Source organism: Anas acuta, chromosome 7, assembly GCF_963932015.1.
Source record: "Anas acuta chromosome 7, bAnaAcu1.1, whole genome shotgun sequence".
Classification (NCBI taxonomy): Eukaryota; Metazoa; Chordata; class Aves; order Anseriformes; family Anatidae; genus Anas; species Anas acuta.
The window spans coordinates 32,852,313-32,877,271 of NC_088985.1; the positions used below are offsets into that span (position 1 = coordinate 32,852,313).

The window sequence follows — 24,959 nt, forward strand, 5'->3', positions numbered from 1 at the left end:
TTGAATTTAGAAGATAATTGATGAGAGCAACAATCAGCTTATAGACCTAGGTGGTTCATTGCATTGAACGCTGCTGTGTTCATTACACATCAGAGTAACACCATTTATTTGGGATGGGTGTTTTTTAACCAACTAAAATAATAAAATATTTTAATAACCTCTAAAATGCCTTGAAACTAGAGATGTAGTGAGATTTATTTCTGAAGAAAGAAGTAGCCAATTTAAGTTCAAATTAGTTCAGTGTGTTGAGTAAGCACATAAATCTGTATAAAATCTGAGTGCAGATAGCACTTGGAAACTGATCCCAGGTGCCTAATTTGGGGCAGCTCTAGGTAAGCAAGAAGCAGTCAAAGTACATCAAAAAGTCTCACTAAGCATCTTGATGAATTTGAGCCAAATATAGGATTTCATCATTGTCCCCCCCATTTCCTTGCAGTGTTTTCTGTAGCAGAAATGGACTTTGCTGATTACTAGAGGACTTGTATTAATATTATTGTTAGCTCTTATTGGTGCTGCCTGTAGTATCTTCTTTTTCTCTTAAATTATGCTAAGGTAAAATAAGGGACTGTGATTTTTTTGTTTTTTTTATTTTTTATTTTTATTTTTATTTTTTGTTACAGAATAATAAAAGATCAAGTTTTCGTTCTCTTGTTGGATGAAATCAGGTTTTAATAAAGATAGAAGTTGCTAAAAATGCATGCTTGTCTGAAAGCAGACAACTATTACCACCTGGGCCAGTAAATGTAAGGAAACCCTGGTCTCCTACGGAGTCATTGAAAAACACAACACATGCCTTTAAATAGATATAGTTTTACTGGATTTAGTGGAGGTTTTCATTTTTTTTTTTTTAATTTGAAATTAACCTATAAATTGGGAAATAAATACAGGGCCTTTCATTATATCCTGCAATAACAGCAATAAGTCAAAAGTAAAGGTAAGAAATGTCTGCTGTGCCTTAGCTGTGATGTATAAAACAAATATATGGAATCCATGAGTATGTTAGTGTCAGAGGAAGCAAACAGACTCCAAGGCAGGATGGTGTCTTTAGCAAATTGCTTTGAAAAATATGCTTTGGCTTTGAGGTATGAGTGTGTTATCCAGTATTAGCGAGTATGCCCTTCTGTAACTGCTGCAGGTCAAAAGCATGAATGCTGTGAAGACGGGAACCATGCACTTCCACGGGGACACTGATCATGGCAGCTGCTACTACAAATGGTATGAAATGACATTGAATGTCAGAGATCAGAGCTTTGTTGATCTGATTCCTGAGTTTGCACCTCATGCGTTGCAGTCCTCTCCTGCTCCTGGGACCAGCAGCCTATGAGCAAACAGAGCCATAACCGTTTTCCACAAGTTCCTGACAAGAAACATCAGACTTGCAGATTCAGAGATATCAGGCTCCAACAGTACCTCACCAAAGACTTTTCTGGGCATAATTCTAGCTAATTAATGACCAGCAGTAATCACTCCCACAACAGTGGCCCAAGAAGCTACCTAGCCTGAAGCAGCAGGACAGGACAGGATTTGAACCCAAGGATGCTTCCTGATAACCTTTCTGGTAGATGAGCTGTTGAAGTAGAACTGTTATTTATTATTCCTTTCATCTGTTTGAAGCTCTAGAGAGTGCAGGTCTGTAACTTTACTCTTGTGTCAGCAGGGGATGGAAGTGAGAAGCAAAAACAGAAAAGTGAAAGCAGCTTGGTGCTGTCTCTGGAGCCAGGGCAACCATGAGTGCTCCTTTGGGCTGCTTCTGGGGAAGGCTTCACTTTGCACAAGGCAACTCCATATGGTGAAGCAATAAAATCTGCTTCAGCTTGTTCTTTTTGTCTGTGCTGCTAATGCTTCAGTGCAGCCAATTTCTTACCTTTCTCTCAGTGGAGATTCAATTTCTCCACTTCTCTGCTACTTGAAGTAAGACAAATCACCCAGTCCATCCCTGCTCCCCATTCACTGGCTAGGTTTGTAATTACTGCTTCCAGGTCTTTTGTCTGGCTGCTTTGGAAGGAAAATTCAAATCTTTCTGTTTGTCAATTCTCTGTTTCTTGTCATGCTCCTCATTTTGGGAAGAAAAGCTCCCAGTACAGAGATAGGAATCAGCTATCTCCGTGGGAAATATATGGATGCAGTTTGTGTCATTTTCTGGGATTTTCCTATTCTTTTAAAATAAAGTATACAAATAAAGTTACATTTTCAACTTACAGTTCTGAAGGAAACTAAAGAATGTGTTAACTCTAAATCAAAGTGTAGTTTGGTAAAAAATTTATGTAGGACTGTCCCAGGACCCCCATGTTTTTGATTTTGGACTGCTTTATGCTTGCTTCTTGGGGAAATCCATACTTCTTCCTAATCCATGTGTTCCTGTATCAGAGCCTGATGGACATAACTGCTCTATTCTTGGCTTCTGTTCACCTGTCACCTCTCTGCCGAGCTGCATGGAGGGAGGGAAGCTCCGGCTGAGCATTTTGTCTCAGACTTGCATGGATCAGCTGAAACAAAAACATCTTATTCCTGTAATCCTTGACACTCCTGAATACCAATGAGCTGGAAAGATCAAAGCAAGTTATAAGCGCTCACTTCTGGCACAACCACGTTGTGGATAAGGAGCATTTCCGTAGAGCTGCATTGCCCTAAGAGCTGGCAGGGATCAGAGCATGACCCCAGAACTACCAACCTGGTCTCTGCTGCCCTTTTTGTGTTGCGACATGAGTAATCAGCTCACATTTTACTGAGTGCAGATTTGCTTCCCTTGCTGTGACCTTGCTGCCCTATTTACAAGCTTGGAGCAAACTTGTCCATGTGAATGTGGGCTGAATGCATGTTGAAGGTTTAATAACCTCACTGAAAGGCTCTCCCTTCATCTTCCAGTTCATTGACACAAGAGAAAAATAAAGGTGGTCTTATACACCCTTATTTCTGTATGGACACATGGCTGGGCTGCAACCTCTTCCACTCAAGATGAGCATCACAGAGGAAAACAGATGCTTGAACTATGAATATCTGAAGGAGGGATGGCATTTAAACGTATCAGTGGTCAGAGATGGTGTGTGATATTGTAGGCTTTTAGAAATTGGAACAACTTGTACAGCCAGAGCTAAGTAAAAAGAGGCTAAGTTTCAAGGCTTTAAAATTTTGCTGCAAGGACGGAATGCAGATCTAACAATGCCAGAGGAAAAAGATTTCACTGAGGAAAGCAGGAACTGCTTTTTAGCAGCTAGGCTGATGGGCAAGGACCAGGCTCCCTAGGGCACAGCAGTTTTGACATTGCTTGTGTGGTTACAGGTTCAGCCCGTGTCTGCCACTGCAGCGTGGGGACGAGGCCTGCCCTGATGGGAGTGATGAGGACAGGGTGAGAGTCTGTTCATCACCTGGTGATTTAAGAAAATTGATGCCCAGGAAGGTTGTGGAGTCTCCTTCTCTGGAGATATTAAAAACCCGCCTGGACACCATCCTGTGCAATGTCTTTTAGGTGATCCTGCTCAGCAGGGGGGTTGGACCTGATGATTTTCAGAGGTCCCTGCCAACCTTGGCCATTCTGTGAAAATGGAAGCTAGCCCACCATACTCCATTCAGCCCAGATTCAGTCTTTGCTATCTCGTATTTAGTCCTTAGACAATGTTGTGCTTATAAACTTATTCCCTGCAAATGGGAAGTGCTTTCTCAGTTAGCATCTAAAAATTTCCAAATGTGATATGATCAAGCAGAGATAATCTGTAAATCAAAATGAATTTCATCATAAGTTTTTTTTTGCCTCTAGATTAAGACAAATATTTGCACTTTTGTGTATAAGATTTTTTCTTGAAAAAAATAAATTCAATCTAAAATATGAAGTGATGAAAAAGCATGTGAGAAGGATGCAGAGATGACCTTTTTCCTCTTATATTTGTGATCAAAAAAACATATCCTGTGTATTTGCTGAAACAAACAAACAAACAAAAAAAACACACAGAATGTATTGCAGCCACTTTCTTTCCATTGCAGAAGTTAAGGATATTCATTTCAAATGACTGATATATATATATATATATATATATATATATATATATTTGTAAGAGTCAGGTAATTGATTTTAATTAACTCTGTCTTAGAAAATTAATGAGCTGATTAGCTAATTTACAATGAATCGATTCTTTTCCAGATATCTTATGTCATCAATAACAAGGAAATTAGTTGATTTCAAATTATTAATCCAATTTATTACATGCATTTTTTACAAGTAAAGTGTTTAAATCTTTATTTTCTTGTCTGTATAGTCCAAAAGATACTCAAGTGAATGTCTGCTTTCCTGGCTTTAAAATTGTTTTTAAATGCCTGTTGGCAACATTTGTCCATAAGATAGAAATGTTATAAAAGATGCCTCATATGATGTCCCTGGTGGAACTGCTATCGCATAGCTTAGAGAAAAGTTTGACCTAACAAGCTAATTTCTCAGTGCAATGCTCTGAAAGGTTTTAAAGGCTGAAAGGCTGTTTCCAGCTCTCTCTTCAAGAAGAAGAAGAAAACCCACAACACACTATCTTGGACCATTTTCAGAATTATTTACAGATAGCTTTCTTTTAGATGATTTCTGTTTTCTTTCACAAGGTATTTGTTATTCATAACCGGGTATTTCTGTCGCATCCCTTTTCTCAGCAGAATCTCTATTCTTACAGAGAAAAGTGGGAAGTACTTTATTTTCAGTAGATGTTATTCTTGTAGTCCTTCTCTTTTAAAATAAGTTAACGTTTGTTATTGGATAAGAAATAATCAATTTGCTTGAAAGGGACTAGGTCAAAATTCTCAAGGGAGGAAGTTGAAACTGTTTAATACTTGAATATACAGAGCATTTTTAGATATAACCTGCTGGCATAAATGAGCATTTATGATTGTTTCAAGAAATGACAGAACAGGATTGTGATTTTCCAATGCTTAGTATTTGTGTGATGCATTTTTTTTAGTTGATGGCATTCATTAAGGCTGCATTTTCCATGACTTTGTTGTTCATTGCTTATTGTATTTGATTTTCCTTTGGGAGAAAGGAGACTCAAATCTTTAATTGCCTGCTGATGGGGCAGCCCTGTGGTGAAAGTCTCTGCATTGTCGTAGTCCTGACTGGGGGAGTAATCCTGCTCTTACGCAGAAGTTACTGCAAATGATAACAGATTTGTTGTTACTGATAGAGGATAATTCTACCAAATGTGATTTCATTTACTTCTGGATTTCACCTGTCCAAAGAAAATGTCCATGTGTTTAGGGAGTGCTGGAGTGTGAAGCTGAGGTTCTCTGGACAATATCTAAAGAGGAATGCAGGTATCTAAAATCAGATTTAGGACGTCTCCTTGACTGAGAGGCACCTTGTATAAATAAACTTAATGCTCTAACAGGGAGGTATTTGGCCTACCTTGATTTACCAGTGTTCAGTAGATAATGGTAAGGACTTTGAGAAGACACATCTCTCTATCCTAGAAAAGGCTTTGGACTTTAGTGGGCTGTAATGTCCTCTGAGGGTGTCCATCTCTGTTAGCTTGTAAGAGAAGTACTCTAAACAGTGAGAATGGACAGCATCTTTTACAGATGATTAAATGAATGGAAATCCTATTTTATGAGGCTCAGCCCAGAGTTAGGAGCTTTCTGCTCAGTGATGCTTCTTTTTCCCAACAGGCTTGAGCATTTAGCAAAGCCACAGGTTCACAAGTGTCCAAATGTAAGCAGGCAGGCAGGCACTGGTTATGCCACTCAGAGTTTTGTGGGATCCTCAGGTGATGATGTCTGGACAGTTGTAGCCTGGCTCTAAGCAGTCTTAATGTAATGATACCATTGGACCTTTCATCAAACACTGATTTGTTTTTGAAACCCAGCTGATGGGGTAAAGAGAAGAATAAAAGAAAGATCACTGATACTTGGGGTGATCACTGATACTTGGGGTGCCTGACCTCCCTTGGAGCAGAGCTCATCAAACAGATGCTCATTTTCCTGGGGAGCATGCTAACCACCAGGCTACTGCTTGTAGCAACTTTCTTGTGCATTCCCTTTTTTATTGACCACCAAAAAATCCCAAAGCTTGACATTATTTAAAAAAAAAAAGTAGAAGATGATTTATACAGAGGATCTGAGGCAATATAAAGCACTATCAGGAACTTTTTGAAAGATGAATCTGTAATCATTGTATTTCCTGTGCTCAGTCTGTACCATTGCCAGTAGCAATCTGAATTTTGTTAATCAGTAATAATTTCATGTTCCTCTGGGAATTTTGCCGGTGGTAATTTTCTTACTGGTATGTGATCATCTAAAGACTGTACTTGTGTGCGGGGGAAAAAAATCTTAAAAATTACACTGCTATGTAATCATACTTAATTTGATAATATCATGAATTAGTTTATTTTAAAGTAATGCTTTTCAAGAGGTTTTAGTTAACATACTAACATTTTTGACTAATTTTTCTCCCCTTTGTTTTTCCTCATTCCTTTATGCTCACTCAGTTTCATGATCAGTGACTCATTTCTCATGTTCCATGAGTCCATAATCATCCCATGCAGCCCACCTTTTTTCTCACCTTGCTGTCTACTCTTTCAGAACTAATTTTACTTTCCTTCTTTTAGTGATTCCAAGTACGAGGCTTCAAAAGATTTAAAAAAAAAAAAAAAAAAAAAAAAAAGGTGCAGGGAGAGGCAAGCTAAAAAAAATGATACAGGCAGTTGTAGAGAAAGGTTTGGGAAATCTTTCAAATTTGTGTTTGTGATTTTTTTAAAGGAAAAAAAGATGCAGAGGACTAAGCATCAGGCAAAGATTCTTAAGGCAGAGCTCGGCTTTGCTCTTAACACAAATGTAGTTTTGAGCTAAGGTCACTGTAGTGCTGCCAGTTTGTTCACTTTTTTTTTTTTCTCATGCTTTTATGAATTCCAGACCTCTAGGCTGAAAGAATTATCACCACGATGTATGGTGCCTAGACATCTGAATCCCTAACACAACCGCCGTTTTTTGGCACTTGTAATAAGCAGTGAGTTGGAAGTAAATTTTCCCATCTCCCTGCAGTTCAAACATCAGCATCCTTTCTCCTCTTTCAGAAAGCAGCATCTGAAATGGGAAGTTTGATTTCTGAGGCTCTTCACTAGTGGTGGCTGTGCTGTGGCTCCTGAGGGAAAGCTATACTCTGTGACACTTTTCCTCCAAATTCTGAAGAACAAATTATGGCTGTCAGCATCTGGGGACTTAGAAATTTTTGGCTTATGCCAGTATGACAGAAAAGCTGTTACCTATGCCTGATTCATTTCAGAGCTCAGTGAGGCCACAACTACCTGCCTGGACATTACAATTCCAGTCACAGCACGGGGCACTGGATTAGATGCCAGGCATGTTTATTGAGGAAATGGGGAGATACCTTCACAAGCTACCTAAACGGAGCTTAAACTAAGTTACAACACAAGGCATAAGAAAGAGTGCAAGGAATATGGCACTTGTAGCCTTTGTAGTCTTTAGCCTCATTAATCTGAAAGTATTAAATTAAATGCAAATTGAAGATTAAATGAATTTTCCTCTGTGGCTATTTAGGCCCTGTTTAAGGTGAGTAATTTATATTGTATAAAGTTAAAGGGACACCAGCAAATCAGGAACTCTATCAAAGAGTAGGCACAGAAGGTAAGCAATTCTTTCACATAACCCTCCAGCATTTTAGGAAATGATCCTAAGCACAAGGAACAATACACTTAAATCTTCCAAATACCATCACACCCACATCATGAATACATCCAGACTGGAAGGAGCAGCAGCTTTTAGAAGTCTGATGTAAGGACAGCTCAAGTGTCTGAGGTTCATCTCAGCTTGTCTGCATGTTCAGCCATAATTACTGTTTTTACATTAGATCTAAATTGTTCACCTCACTGAGTGGATCCACCAAAGTCCAATAGTGTTTGTGCATTAACCCAGCTCTAAGAAAGTGAACTAAGCTGGTTGACATTGTGTGTTTGCCTTCAGACTTGTCTGTGGCTTCAAACAGGTGTACTGTATTAGCTGCATGTGAAGTAAGTTGGAAGGAGTTAACTTCAAGAGCAAGTTGTAGGGTCAAGAGAGAGAAAAACAAGTTGGGCAATTGAGTTGGAAGAAACATAAAGACCTGGTGAAGAAACACTAATGCATGTTTCAGCCTGAGTAAAGCACATTTTCTTGAGTTATAAATGTTTTCTTACAAGCTTCATTAAAACTTACAAAACAAAATAGCTACATGCTATTCATTAAAGTGGACAAGGCCATAGCTAAATACTGAAGCAGTCAATGTTATGAAGTATGGTGAAGAGTTGATGATGCTCATAGGCAGGTAATGAGCAATCTAGAAAATATAAGAAAGTCTGAATAGCAGATTAAAGAGCTCTTCAAATAGAAGGGTAATATTTTCTCTGTCTGGAAGAGTGATATTAACGCGTTGCTTTTGCTAAGGCTCTAAGGGAAGTTAAAATCATGTGAATCTAAGTTTAATAACAAGCCTAACTACTAATTAGAACAACTGTGAAAAACTCAGTTGGGAGAGCAGAAGGAAAGAAAAATGTGGTTAGCTCATGAAACATAACAGCAAAGCTGAAATGCAAGGTGTCCCAGATGGAGCATTGTTTCTTTCCCTGTGCATTGCATCTGGTACTGCAGACACACATCAAGATTAAATGTAGTGAAATAAAGCCAAGCATTTGTCTGGCAGTCTCCATGATCTGATAACAAAAACTGATCAGGGATTAAATCCTTCTGACAACTGAACCACTTAATAACAGAGGTATGATATGAAGTAGAGCAATTGGACTAAAATAACAGTTTTTCTTTTGATGGACACAACAAAACAAAAAAGCAGTGAAAACCCCAACATTATTAATTTGCAGGTACTTTCTTGTTATTCTTTTGCTTATTTATAAAATTTACCATAATTTCAGAATTAAGAATTGACCATTGCAAATGAAGCAGAGAAGGCAGGTATTTTCCAGGCAGCAGAGCTGGGATGGGCAGGTGGTATCTGCGAGTGTGAATTCCTTAAGATTTTTCTCAGGTCTCAAAGAAGAGCTAAGAACCCAAACGTTAATTATTGAGCACAGACTAATGTTTCCTTTGAACGAGCAACTTAAGTCATCCAGGAAGTATCAACTGTCAGCATCTCAGCAGAGTTGCTACAAGAGTCCTTAAGGGTCATGTAGCTACTGTCTACATATCACGAAAACCAAAGAAAAAGAGTTTGCGCTTGTCAGCACTTTGAGTTTTTTTCTGTTTTCTGAGTTGGCTGAGGTCTGAGTTGGAGGTAATTTAACTTTCTCACACTTGCTGTTATTTCAGCGTCTCGCTTGTTCAGTCCAACATATTTTTAGTTAACAGGTATAAAACAAATTTCCTCCTAGATTAGCTGAAACTTGGCTCGACCTTGGTTAATGGTTTGCTGTTTCGTGGGAAGTGAAATATAATTTAATCATGAATTTTATAATGAAAATTGCCAAGAGGGTCCCATGAAATTAATTATTTATTAGTTTAAATGTTTTCTGTGCAAACGAGAGAGGTGATTTTAAAAATGTAGTCCCCCTGACCTGTGCATCAGATTAGAGTATCTGAGAGACCAACATAAGCAAGATCTTTTTTTGCCATCTTCTTCTTCAACAGACTAACGATGCCATGGTACCTTGCTGCAAGACTTCTGGGGTCTTACACTCACATCTGACAGTGGAAATGAAAACCTCTATTGCAGTTTCAATAGCATAGGTGGATAGTGGTAGTTAGATATTGGGAAAATTTTCTAAGACTAAGGCAAGTGAAATTCTGCAGGAGATTGTGTGGGGGAGTCGTGGAGTTTCTGTTAGCTGACGTATCTAAGAAAAAGTTAGATGTAGGCAAACACTATTGTCTTACTACTGTATTCCATTGGAGAAACAGAGCACATGCCTATGTTTAAGTGACTTGGCATTATACATAATTCACAATTCTGAAACAGTGAGCGTCAAAATCATTGACTGGCATAAATCTGAGGACTGTTTTCTGTCCCCAAAGTTTTAGACAAGCTTGATCTTAAAAGTAATTTATCTGCATACTCATTACAGCTACTTTCACATCCCTTGGTCTGTTTGTGGATCTCATATTTCCCAGTGTATAAGTATGAAGAAAGATGAAAGGCAATACAAATTTTCTGTAAGTCGTGGATGTTAACCTGGAAAAAAAACAAAGTGACGTTGTGGAAATTGTGGGAAAAGCAGCATAGTGTTGACAGAGAAACAAGAGTGAGAAGCAAAAACCAGCATCTTTCACATAATTTCATTTGACTTGCTGCATGACATTGGATAAATCATTATAAATCTTTTATTCTGTTCTTGTTCCCCCTTTTTGTCTCATTTTTTTACAGCTTTACCTGGGACCTTTTCTGTTCTTTGCCTGTACACTGTTTTGTACAGCGCAGCCTGGAACTGCAACTCCCAAGTCTCAGTGCAAATGATAAATAATATCAATTGCAGTGAGAATGATGTCTTGCTGTGCAAGTACATAGTGCCAAGGAAAAGGTATCCCATTAGTTTGAAGAATTGTTTAAATTTAATGATATTAACTGTTAGATATCCCTTTCCAAAAAAAACCCAATATTCTCCAAGCAATGCATTCCATCAGAGGAGCATTCACACAAACAATGCCTTGGTTTTTGCATATATGTTTTGGCAAACTACTTACTAAAGCCAGACTTCATAAGGGAAAATTATTGTTTTGCAAGTTTAATGTGTGACTAATTCTGCACTGAACAGAAGAATGCTGGGCAGCTTGTGGCACTGCAGTTTTTGCTTCAATTTAGATCAAGTTCTCATCAGATAAATTGGAGAAAGGGAGAATCTGGCTGACTATCATTAGAGGTTTCTCACTAGAAAAGCCTATTAGTCCCTAAAAAGGAACCAGTAGATTAGAGGTACCTGGCTAGCAGCTGGGCAAATCAAGAAACAAATGTACTGTAAATAGTTTTTTACTGGAAGAGATGTGGCCAGAACATTTCCCATTCTCAGTGTGTGGTCTGTTCTTGTAAATATTTCTGTAAATAAAAGAGACATTTTAATCTATAATTTATATTCAACTAGAGCGTATAAAATTATTTGTCTACTTTACAAGTACAGGAAAAATAATGTGCTGTTTTTCACTGCAGCTATTACATTATTGATATTTCTAGGGCAGATTGTGCCACCCAGCAAAATTTACTTATAACATACTCAAACTAACTCAATAACATCAAACAAAACCTCACAAATAAGCCAACATCAAACAGAACCTCACAAATAACCAGAAAAGCAATGGCTTTAAAGCTTCAGTCAATACCAGAACTGGGTCATTATCCAGTTCTTCCTATACACAGGCTTGTGGATGTGGCATTAGAGAGTTAGCAAATATTGCAGATATGGGAAGAATTGTATTTTATAACGCAGAAGATGGGTGCAAAAACTTGAATACACTTTCTCAATATGTACCCATTGCAAAGTATTTACCATCCTGCCTTTCATTGTGTAGAAATTTTACAGCAGAAAATTATTCTTTTTTTTTTTTTTCCCCCTGGACCTGTAGCTGAATTCTGATCCCTCAAGTGGGTATTGGTCTGATTTTTTCTAAGTTTGTGGTATTATGAATGACTAAATGTTTACAAGTGTAATTAACTGTAATAATAGCCCAACGTAATAATAAAATAATAATAGCCCTGATAGCTGAGAGATCCGTTGAGCTAAGCTGATGATGAAATGAAGACTGCAACGTACAATTAAGCTTATGGGTTGCTCTGTGTACTAGAGGTTGGCATTTAGCAATGCAAGATTGCTGCCAACTTCTGCTGTGGGGAAAGTTCAATAGGTGTAGTTGGGTAATGATTTACTTCATTACTGTATCTAGCAGAGTATTCATTAGTGGAATGCTAAGGACTGAAATTACAAATCTCAATTTTTTTTTTCTTGAAATTTGAAATGTCAGCTCCTTAAAATATGCTATTGGCCCATATTTTGCCAACCCTCTTGCCATTGGCAATGAAATATTGTGATAATTAGCTAGATTTTCTATTAATTTATTTCTTTCTCAATTCTTAACTGTAATATTAAAGTAATAAAACCTGTTATATTTCAAGATATAGCTTTATTGGCCAGCAAACAAATACACAATAACACAATAGCATCTAAAATAGTGCCATTGCTTAACAAGCATTAAATGATGTCAAATGAACTGCACAGTCAGATGGTGAGACATTCATGTGAAAAAGACTCTCAGAGCTGCATAAAGGTTCTTTTCTGATGTAAACAAAACAAAGCAAAACAAAAAAAAACTATTTGCAAAGGAGGAAATACTTGATTTCCTAAGAAAGATGACTTTAAAACAAGTTGTGAAAAATCACATTTTTTTTCTTTTTTTTTCTTTTTTTTTTCTTTTTTTTTTTTTTTTTTTTCCCCTGCATGGAAAATACAAGACCTAAAGGAAACTTTTGTGAATTTTGAGACATTTGTGAATACTCTAGTGGTACAGAGCCCCCAAAACAAAGCAGCAGTGAGCCAAATTCATTCTCTTGATATATGGAGAAATAACAAAGCACCTTTTATCCCTGTTTCTGGGTTTGATCTGCCATATGGGAATCAATGGAAGCTTTTGTCATCTATTTCACTAGGCAAAAGGAAGTGGTCAACATGGTAGATCATACACAAAGTTGTTGATTCATGGCTCCACCCTTTTTTTTTTGGGCAGTGAACTGAGTCACTGCTTTACTGTTGTTGTATTAAGATGCTGATCCAGCCTGGTGTCAGGGAGGACAGTACCAAAGATTATATTTCTAGGAGAGTATATTTAAACATTGAGCATGCCAGCTGCATGCAAAAGCAAGGTGAAGACAACAAGCACTCTAGGTAATTAGAAATTGTGCAATTGAGAGAGGATGAGGTGATTAGCAGATGGCATTTTTCTTATTACTTCTTTCAGATTGTGGTGCTGAGGTCAGATTTTTGAACTCTTGTTGAGTCCCCTTTGACTGTACAGCCAAGACTGAATGACAATCAGTGCAGTCCAGCCAAGAACCTTCCACAACAGGCACAGTGGAAAAGACCAGGGAAAATAATGCTTTTCCAGTAGCACTCATCTTGTTCTCAGTGTTAATCATCTTGCTAAGAGCTAGTAAATGTGACAAATATATTCTACAGGAGTTTCCTCTAGTGTCCTGTGAGTGTAGGTAGCTCCTATATTTTTAATCATGTCACTTGGCATGCATGAAAAGGACAATAATTTAAACCGAATACTGGATGCTGAAAACTGAATTATTTATATGGTATGCTTTACCTTCCTAAAATAAATTAACACAAAATATTTATTTTTAAAAAGAAACAAAACAAAATACTTTATTGAAGCAGTGGCATTATGTTGTGCGAAAATTGCCAGGTTATTCTTAATCCAGTGAAGCTCATAACCCTTATTAGTGTCAGGGCAATTTCAAGATGATTGCTCTCTGACTTTTTCTGTCTTAGCTGTCTAAAAGTCTTTCTGCCAATATAGCAATTTGAAACAAACACCATTTTGTCTTGCATTAATTTTGATTTATTTGTTTATTTATTTATTTTTTTTCAGAATAATGCTTTCTCTGGTTAATCTCCCCCCTAAGCATCAACCAAATTGGTAATGTATGTGACATGTTCCCATTTATTTTTAATAAATCCATAACCAGAGGCTGTGAAAGAAGAAAAGAGCATTGCAGTTAACTAGCAGAATGTTTTGGTATTGTGTGGGCTTTTTTTTAGTCTATGCATTTGGGCCACACACAGATGTGTTATAGGCAAAAGGGATTAAGGCTGAAATGAGAATTATTAAATATCTAGCTGGGATAGGTCGTGTAAAGGGTATGAAAATACATTGGAATATTTTTTAGAATAAATAGGAAACAAGGAGGAAGGAGCTCGACTGCTGTTTTGCAGGGAAGGGACACAGATGGTTCTTAGCAATTTGCCTCTGCAAAGGTTGATGACTCAGTAGTGATAGTGATAACAACACTGAGCATGTGGGCAAAGAGAAGACAGGTGATGGGAGTGAGGAAATCATCAGGAACTATCCTGGATAAAATGTCAAGAATTTACTGTAATTAGATTTGAAGTAGTGCCCCCAAAATCACAAACTATGATAGTAAGGAAGATCTGTTTAGGAGTGCATAATGAAGTACAAAACTAAAAAATGCAGTGTAAATATTTTTAAAGAATTTAAGGGAAAGTGATTATGCCCTAACAAGCCCTTTGGTTTAAATTATACAGAAGACAGATATTTGGAAACATAATCATAGAAGAAAGTAGCTTAAATGAAGATGTAAAATGGGAAAAAAAGAAAAAAAAAAGTCTATTCAACTCAATAAAGAGTAGATTGTCAGACTTTTTCTCATATTTTCCTTTGCTAGGGTCACTGATGATCTAAAAACAAACAAACAAACCTGCAATAAATTGAACTGTTCTCTGCTGTAATGTTTGATGGAGTATCACTTGTGAAATTATGTGTTAATTTGGGTAGGATAGGATGTAGTATAAATATGATATAGTGATAAGTAAGTGGTTGTGAGTAACCAGCAACAGGCAGTGTTGAAAAGAAAATAACTGGGCTAAAGATAAGATGATTTGCTGATTTCCTCAATAAATATTTTTAAGCTCCTGGCAAAAGAAATAGGGATGTTAATATATATAATGTGTATAGATATATATAAAATATATTAAGAAATACGAATAAATACTTTATTGTCCATTAATAGAAGATGAAAAAAACAGGCAAAAGAAAATGAGACCTGATGACTAGGAGCAACTGACAGAAAGAATAATACAAACACACAAAGATCATACAGGTTGAGTTGCAAAGGAAGATACAACTACCAGCAAAGATTAAGAATTCACTTTCTATGCATTTTAATACTAAAAAGATGACTAATGAAAATGTTGACTTAGCCAATGAAAATGAAAGCTATCAGTGTATGACACCAAAAAGGGCAGTATTTTAACACTTTCTGCATCAGTTAACTATAAAAAAAATTGAGATAACTACTTTTGAAAGGTTCTGGAGGATAGGAGTGTTTCAGGAGAGTGGAAAGGCAAATACAGTTTCTATCTTTAAAAATGACTAAAGAGATGAAAAGTATGATAGATTGTAAGAAACTACATTGCAAGAATATATGATAAACTTGAATTCTTATAAGGATCTGAAATAAAATCATACACTCTTTGTTAAACACCTGGTAGGTAATCATGTATTGTAGACTGAATTTTCCAAGAACAAACTGTCAGACAAACTGTTGTCTTTCTCTGTCAAGGTAACAAACACCATCATTGTTTGGGTTGGAAGGGACCTCAAAGACCATCTTGTTCCAAACTCCTGCCATGGGCAGGGACATCTCCCATCAGACCAGGCTACCCAAAACCCCATCAAGCCTGGACTTGAGCGTTTCCAAGGACGGGGCATCCACAGCTTCTCTGGGCAACCCGTGCCAGTGTCTCACCAGCCTCAATGTGAAGAATTTCTTCAAAATATCTAATCTAAATCTACTCTCTTTTAGTTTAAAACTGATATCCCTTGTCCTCTAAAGGTATGGTGGTGTCAGTGCTGCTGAGTTAGAGACACATTTATTACTAATGACAGTCAAAATTGATCCTGTTTTGGTGCAGGGACATGACACACTTAGTGACCTCTTAAGGTCTATGCCAACCACACGTTTCTATGATTGCATTACTGCATTTAAAGATTTGTGCCAGATGAATGTTTTCCATTTACTATATTCTTTTGCCTTTCCACTTGTCAAAATGAAAAATAGCCCATTCTGGCACAGGACTGTTCCAGATGAAACTGTCAGCCAGAAAGCTCAATGCCATAAGAAAGACTTTTTGCACATACATCCTTTAGGAGATTAGTTTAGCAGCCAGAATATCAATTCCAAACCCTCAAAAAATACGAAAACTACTTGTTGAAGAGAGTCACAACTTAATCAAAGTAAGATGTTTGTCTTATGCTCAGCATTTCCCTACTATTCTGTGGTCAGTAAAACCTGAATAAATGGGCTGGTATTATTTTACAAATGTGTGATATATCTTCAAAATGCACAAAGCTTTTTCTGTGTATGAAAATGGGGCTGGAGGTATCACAGAGAAACAATTGCAAAAGTGGGCTTTTTTTTTTTTTTTTTTTTTTGTTCTCTTTGTCATTATACAGGTATCAGAAATTTCAACGACCAAGCAAAAATGCTTTATATTTCAGAAACAAGAATAAACCAATTACCAGAAAATATTTTTTATAATATAAATATATATATAAATATAATATATATAATATAAATATATAAGTATAATATAATATCTTTTAATATTCAAACCTAATATATCAGATTGAATTCTTTTTTTGAAATGGGACTAGAAATGTAGTTTGGTCTATGCCACTTAGAAGGCAGTGTCTTAAAACAGCAAGAAGAAAATGTTCAGAGTTCCTTGATATCCTAACTTTAACTAAGCCCCCAAATTTTAGATGATGTTATAACTCTGAGTGTCTATATTTTTTATGTTTCATGTGGCAGTATGCAACAATCAATCTACTCAAATCCAAGAAACATGTAATTCTAGAGTGAACATAAGCCAGCTTTCTTTTTCTTTCTTATCATGCTGCAATCGAATTTGTGAGGCTAAAAAGATCCTCTAATCTCTCTGTCACTTTCTGGACAAATATATTAGCAATATATTTGTCAGGTAGAATATTTTTCTTTTGTAATTGGATTAGAAAAATTCATTCAGGGACAGAACAAACACATGAATTGACTCTAGGATGAATACGGTGACTTTCTTTTTAATTCTTGTTTCACAATTAACATACACCATTGTCTTTAAACAAATAATTTAGCTACTCCATTTCTGTTTCCTTATTGGAAAAGCTTTTTTCTTCTTTCATTAGAAGTGAGAAGCATTTAAAAGTATATTTATGAAACAGTCAAACAAATTAGAAAAGACACTGAACAATTTTATTAGTTAAATTTATCTTACTATTTAGTATTAGTCATAGATGATCATTCTTTACTGTCTGACTTTCTACATGAACTGAATCCTAAATATAGATATGAGTTTTGAGGATAATATGTTTATTAAGCACCATATGCTTGGTTTAAAATATTGCTCATCATAGTAATCATCATTTTATTAATTTACATTCTATTATGTCTCATGATTTCATGTAAAATCCTTTATAGACAGGCACAGATTATTATTATGCAATAGTTTGTGACCTATTAGAGTTCTCTTATGTTATATGATGGGCATTATACAAGAATTAGAGACTTTTAATATATATAGTTTTACATCGGGTCTGAAGTGAAGGCAGGCCAGGAAAGGAAAAATTAGTAATAAGGAAAACAACATCTAAGACAATAACTTTTGTTCATTTGGTATCACTTTCAAATTAATTGAAGGTTTGTTTGTAGGACCTTGTTACACCATAGTATTTTCAGTTTACTTTCACCATTATGCTAGGATCCTCAGACACTTATACAGGAACAAAAGTGGCAGTCTATTTAGAAAGAATACATTTTCAAGTAATCAAAATACAACAGTATTACTGAGAAAGCTGAAAGATGTTTGCACTTCATAAGGAAATTTCTTCACTTCAGCAGCCAGAGAACAAATGTCCTTATCCAGCATTTGAGAATGTATCTTCTTGGCAGTGATTATTAGCAGTAGGCAGTCGCACGAGGAACAATTTCTTGTGATGACACTGAAATCAGCTGATTGTATTTTCCTCATTATTTGCCTTAGAAAATTCTGTCAAATGCATAGTCCACAAAATGGTTTATTTCAATTATTTTAAAACAGATCCCATAGTCTTCATTATAGTTTGTTAAAAACAGGAATAGCTACAAATACGGTTATAGTTTTCTGATCTTTCCCAGGTTGACCTAGATTTTTTTTTTTTTTAAATGGAAAGTTGAAAAAATGGAGCTTTCTAGTGTATCTGAGAATGAATGATATAGTGTTCAAAACTGGTGATGATGAGTAAAACACCTGTAGTCACACTTCTGTAAATATACAAAGAATGGTTGGTTAGAACCTCAGTGGGTCATAGAATTCAGAAGACAGCTTTCTGTTTTGATATTGCATTAAAGTGGGGCTTGTTTGATTTCATTTGGGGGTTGAAGTGCAGGTTGTTTTGTTTTACTGGTAGGCAAAATAACAGAACAATATATAGTATGGATAGATGAGGCAGAATTTTGTATAGGAATTCAATCTTTCCCCAACTGCTTTATTAGTAGGTGAGGATAACAAGCATATTGTGATTAATAACCAGAAAAGAATTTTCTGGAGATTAGGTGCTTCACAAATAATTCTAAATTGCTCCATGTAGCAGGTTTCACGCTAATACTACTTTGATCCACATCACCAGGAGCCATAAACTAGCTTCAGTCCATTGCCTTTTGTGAAATAACCCTGATTTATACTAGCTGAGAATACTTTCCTTCCATTGTCAGAATTGTTGCTGCATAGTTTCATTGCAGTAGCTGTGGAAAAAAAAACAAAAACCAAGCAGCAGCACCAAAGGCTTATTTATAGTTGTGTTAAAGATGTAGCAGTGCAGTAGTGCAATACATTTTGGAATGAACTGAACTGCTGGAGCTTATATTCAGTTTACAGATGGGACAGCATTTTGGGGTGAGGAGGTTTAGCAAATGGAGATCCTGCTACCACAAATACAATACTTCCTAGCATACTTCTGCTTTTCACTCTGGATATTCAACAGGGCATGATTTTGCTGAGGGAATGAGGAAAACATACACAGAATAATAAGAAAACTGTTGTCTTCTTATTTCAGAGCTTCAGTGGACTGTTAGAAGGAAGTAGCAGCACTTGTTTGACCTTCAGTAGTACAACAGTTTTTTTTTTTTCAAAATGGTTTTCATACATTGAGACTCATAGCCATATGTAATCTAGTAACTACCCATAGAAAGGGACATATGCTTCCAGACTTAATTTTGTGAACCATGCTAGATAAATCAATTTACCTTCTTGTAAAACTAGATCAGTTAGTCTCCTCTAGAACATCAAATTCAACTGTGTGTATAATGGCATGTAATGTGTAGTGACAGGACACGATGTACTGCAGTCAAGTAAAATGCAATTATCTGACTAAACCTGGCATGTGTTACTGCCCTGAACTGACGTAGTGAGCCACACACGTTTCATTTACTTCTCTCTTTAAAATTTTATAAAACTTCCCAAACTGTAAAAAGCATTAATAAAAACAATAGCAGTGACTGAAAACTCAAAATCTTTACAAGGTGCATGTGAATCCGTAACAAGAGACCAAAATTCTTAGACATTGTAGGTAAAAATAATTCCCTCTATGCTAAGGCTTCCACCTGAATATGAACCAGCAATGTCTCCTGCTATTCTGTCTCCAGGAGACATTGAGGGATAGGTTCTACATAAACCATTTTTTCACTGTTATAGAACTGCCTTAGGTAAGAATGATCTATAAATGGCACACTGATTTTTTTTTTTTTTTCCCCAGTATAAACTCGTTTAAGGTATTTGAATTAACACATGCCAAATTAACTTTAATAGCCAAAGTGAATGAAAGGAGTTGTAGATAAAGTGCAATCCCTGCCATCTTAAGATAATTGTCAATTATTAGTGATGTCTTGTAAATGTAGTTAAACCAAATTTCAGAGACTTTAAGAAATTCTTGAGATCTGAGGTGAGATGCTACTTCTCAGTTTTTCTTTAAACTCACAATTTATTGTGCACAAGTTAGTTGTATTTGACTCTCTATTTTGATATAGATGAATTCAAAATTGGTATATTTTCTGGACTGGATGTTCTTTGCCTGGTTTTTGTGTATTATGTTGTGTGGCTCTTTCATAATTCTGCAGACTTTTCTTCACTCAGATATCTTCCAAAACAGCTCTTCAGGCATAGTTCCAGCATAGGTTATACTAAATAGGAAAAAGACACTTTAAATCTGAGTTAGAGAGCCTAGCATGGTAATTATTCTTAACAAGCTATTTTGGTAAGCTTCCAAATTCAGAAAAATCCTAAGAGTTCAATTAAATATCTCCACTGAATACATTTATTGGAGTTACTCCATTAAAGTAATCATGGTTGTTACTCTTCAGGACTGTGTCTGTCTTGTTTTATTTCTTATTCGTGAGTCAAACTGCACTCTGGATTAGACCATCCCTTCAATACAGAAAGCAAGACTGCAATAATCCCATCCAGAAGTAGAATGAAATTTACCTAGTTTCAAAACTGGCAGTTTTGTGATCCACCAGGTAGAGGCTGTGTGCAGAAATAAAACTGGGATACCTGTGAAGTATGGGGCACTGGCACAGAGCTGAGCTCCAGTGTCCCGAGGGTAGTCACTGCTTTTGTCTTTTGCACCTGGATTTCTGCTTCTTGAGAATCCTTGGTGACACGCCTTACCAAGCATTAGTTGCCATGAAATCCTCATGAAAACAATGTTTGATGGACACTAGTACAGAATCAGTGAAATCATAATGGAAAACTACTATGAAGTTGAGAAAGATTGTTATAATTTAGAGAAAAAAATGGCATTACATTGTCATCTTATATTTAGTCATACTCAGACTTATAAAATTCACATTCACAGGAGAGATGGTAGAGGATATAAAAGATTTTTCTTAGTCTTAAGACACCTTATGGAACATTAAAGTGTACCTCAATAGGTATTTAATTTTGGGTCATGACTGCATCTGTATCAATAGTGAATTCATCAGTTTGCAGATATTTTATTTTAAAAAGCAAGAAATCATTTTTCAAATGAACAGACATTTAAATTTTGACTATCTTAATTTCATCATTTTCTAAATTAGAACATGGCTTTAAGCTGAAATCAAAATATTTTGTTTAGAAGATACTGAAATGTAGATGTTAGATTTTAAGGATTTGTTACTTCTTGAATGAATTATATAAACAAAATGAAAGAAGTTCATGAAACTTTTAGTTTCACTTTTAATTTTGCTAAGGCTACCTTTTAAACTAAAAAGTCATAAGTAAAATATTTGAAAACTGTCAGTCAATGCTGTCATGTCTTGGACTTAATGTCTACTATGCCTATGGGCTTGATACTGAGAGGAAATCTCGACACAGCTGTGATCATCTCAGCAGACGTGACTTGGATTCTGACTGCAAGACAATGCCCTCTGTAACAGTGACAAGGATAATTGAGAAACAAGGCACTGTTTTTATTTCTAACTGTGTATTGCAGCATATTTACAGTCAGAAAAACATAGTGTATCCTCTATAAATTTGTGGATGATAGTAAAAGAAGAATAAATGACACAAAATGGTTGAGCTTTGATTTAGAGGGCTCTTGAGAATTGGTCTAATGAGAACGTTGGGACATTCAGTGAGTATTGTTTTTCATCCAAGTTGGAGCAAGCCATCCCATACCACCAGTATAGGATGGGAACAATCCTGCTGAAAAAGACATGAGGTTTATGATGGCTATTGAGCCAAGCATGACCCAACAGTGTACTCACTGTAAATAATAGAAAGTGCAGGTGTGGCTGGGCTAGGATGAACATGACAAGAGGACTGAGGGAAGTTGTTAGCCCTCACCACCTGACAGTACATATACTGTGGAAGGATTTCAGGAAACCACAGAAGGTGCTGCAGAGATCAGGGTCCTAGAGCAAGTTTTTACACTGAAGAAGAGACTTAGCAGCCTCCGGTTGTTTGAAGGGGAGTGCTGAAGGCACCGAAGATAAACTTTTCTGTGGCAGATGGTACAGCACAGGGCAGCAGCAGTAAATTGCAAATTGGGATGTTAAGGATGAACGTAAATCTTTTTACTAATAGGATGGTGTGGTACCACAAGAAAATTTCCTAGAAAAGTTGTGGAATCCCACCCATGGTGTTTTTTAAGACGTGAGTAGAAAAAGACATGGTTGACATGATCTGCCCTTTGCAATACTCCCATTTCTAGTGAAAAGTCAGAGCAGATGATCTCCAGGGATCCATTCTAATTGATATTTCTGTGATCCTAAAAGCAATAATAATTACTGCTTAACTCAGTGCTTTTTCATTCCCTTGAAACCTCCTCCACAGAAGTGGTCTCTGCCAGTTGTTTCCTTATACTGGCTGCTCATGAGTTTTCTTTGCCTCCTCCACCTTGTCAGTTTAGTAAAATTGTCTAAGTGGCTGTGTGTTAATTGGTAATGTACTGATTAACATTAGTATGCAGATATATAGCCATTTTTCAGAATTCATAATCCCACTGCTAACTATTTCTGTCATAGATGTTGTTCAATTACATCCATCTAATTTATCCAGAAAAAGTGTCACTAAGGGCATTGAAGGATCTGCCTTGGGAAGAACCACAAATTCTGCTCTCTAATAACACTGCAACTCAATTTGTAAAATGTTGCTATCCTAGCAGGGGTAACCTACCTCCTGCATAGAAAATCGTGGGGTTGTGGGACCTGGTTGGAGTATCATGTGAGTATCATGTAAAGGTCTCTGCTGATTTCTTTTCAGGGCAAGGGAATCCCTTTGGAAGGGTTTCTTCGCTGAAACGTTTGACTGAAATAAGTTTGCTAAATTTTGTTCCTTTTGCACTGTTAACAATAAAAAAGGGAGGAAGAACTATATTTTGTTTTGCTATTGCAGGAACAACGCTTTGCAGTAACAGACCCTTCAAAACCCTTTTAAAATGGTGCAATACAAGATGCCAGAGTAATCAGAAAATGTATTTTTTTTTTTTTAAGCTGCTGGCAGAAAAGAAACAGGGCAAATCTGTCAATATTTCTCCATCTATTTCATCTGAAGACATAAACCACATTAGATCTGGTCTCTAATGAAGAATTCCACTAGCTTTTCAGCAGAACCTGTGGGTAAATTGGGCAGCGAATTTCTGTAAATGTAGAATGAAAGAAGATGGCAAAATGGCTGCTGTTTTGCAATCTGGCAAAATAAGTTCCCTGTTGCATACCATAAGACAAATTAGTGATTAATACTGTTTAATGACACTATTAGCATTATGGAATATTTACCTAATTTATGATTTTTAACATGTTTTCCCAATATGAATTCTTGTTTTAATTTAATTGATTTTGTCAATTTGAGAAGTTCATTTCAGGACAGTGGATGAGAAAGTCTAAAGGATTTGCCATATGTTAAAAAAAAAAAAGTCTCTCTGATAACTCAGTTTAGTTTGGTGCAAACAACAGAATTAATGATGTTTTAGATGGGTCTGGAAAATTACATTTGGTAACCCGTCTGACCCCATGAAGGAAAACACATTATTGCCTTTAAATTTTAAAAATGCATGGTTTGGAGCTGGTATGTTAAGAAACCATTATGAAATTATATAACATATGTTAAAATGGAGTTTTAATGTTGTTAAACAATTGAATCTCAAATATTATATGGCTTTTAATGAATATCATAAATATTTTTAAGATAACATTAAAGCGTAGAGTCGCAAATGTGTAAAGAAAGCCTTTTGCTTTCTTTTGCCTTTTGCTTCATTTTTTGCTTTCTTTTGCTTTGTTTGAAAGGATTATATTGTAATTTGGAGACTACCTCTCTATCTTTGGCATGCAATTCTGTATCCTTTTTCCATAGTAAATCAGAGGTAATTACATTAATGTCAGTGAAATTATACCAATGTGAAAACAGCGAGTACAAAAATCTCTTATTGTTGTACCAGGTTTTTATTGGCTCTGCTTGGTCTGTGCTTTGGCACCAGAATGGCTGGTATAGATACAAGGACGCAATAGCAGCAGAGATATGGTTGTATGGGCGAGGTTAAATTGCCTCTTGCTCCTGGGCTGAAGGGTACTGGCATTTTCATATTTTTTTAGATGTGGTGCAATATTTAAGAATTGCATACATGTTTTCAGTGAGATCCACGTCATACCCAGAGATGTGCTATATTCTTAGAAGCCCTTGTTCCGATTAAAACAGGCAGTGAAGTTAATGAAACTTTACTCATTGAAAACCGATGCACCTCAGGCAAGGGATATGACAAAGGTTTTAGCTCCAGTTATAGCTTTAAGCTGTGTTGAATGCTTCTTTTTGTGAAAAAGACTTACTGTAATAACCTCTCTGGCTGTGTTTGTGTAATAGACACATAGATTGGATAGCTGGGCTCCGTTTCCTCTCTTCTCTATGTCAAAACAATAAACCCAATTATATCAGACATTTACGAGTATTTATGAGTGCCCTGCTTTTAGAAAGCTGTAGAAGTTGCTGATTAAAGTGACTTATACTTGTAAACAACTTAATTTAGCCAAAGGCTCATTGCACACAAAGAAGTTTTGAAAAAGCCGTCCTTGTTCTGCTTGTATCCCTTTGCTGAAATCTTGGTCTTTCCATACAAGTTCTAATAAATTGTTTTTGAAGCTAATTCCAACTCTAGAACTGAGACTAGAAGGTAGAAAACAATAGCAATTTATGTGCTTGTGTAAGAGACTTATCTCCATCCATTGCTAACTTGATAGCCCATCTTTGTCCACTGCCTTAGAGCATTTGTTCTCCCTGAACAATTTCTTGGTATCACATAGCAGCATTCCCATGTTAATGAGTTTTCATTGTATTTTGAAATATTATCAATAGTCACTCAAAACCTATCTTATTGTTTCTGGTTTTTATTTCCAATAGAAATAATAGATCTTTACTTTTTGTTGTATATCTGGGTTTCTTTGCTGTAACTGCTGGAGAACAAATGACATAAAAGATAAGTCCCCCTTTCTCCCTGCCAGTCCATGACTTATTAGTAATTGCTTCCCAGATGAAAGTGAAATACTTCTAGTAAGTGTTTGGAAACATGCAGCAGATGATCATAAGAAGCACACTTTCAGACAGCACTCCAGTGTTTTTCACAAATTACAAGTCCTTGTCTAGGCTTGTAACAAGTTGAAGATGGAGTTTTCTGAGAAATATATTTTCTTTTTGTTTCTTTAAACGTTGCTATAGCCTCCTGAGTTTCATCTTTGGAACTGATGAGATTGTAGAGATGCA

General features: G+C 36.2%; 1 long non-coding RNA gene across 9 annotated transcripts in view; it reads left to right on the top strand.

Moving 5' to 3' along the window:
* LOC137859668 (uncharacterized) overlaps nt 1-24,959 on the top strand; it is a 124,871-nt gene that overhangs the window by 80,189 nt on the left and 19,723 nt on the right. For 4 of the 9 annotated variants that reach the window (XR_011098446.1, XR_011098453.1, XR_011098447.1 and 1 more), the window contains one exon: nt 1,136-1,215. The exons of the other annotated variants lie outside the window; for them this stretch is intronic. This is a non-coding gene — a long non-coding RNA (uncharacterized lncRNA). The remainder of the gene's footprint in view (nt 1-1,135; nt 1,216-24,959) is intronic. 9 annotated transcript variants of the gene reach the window in all.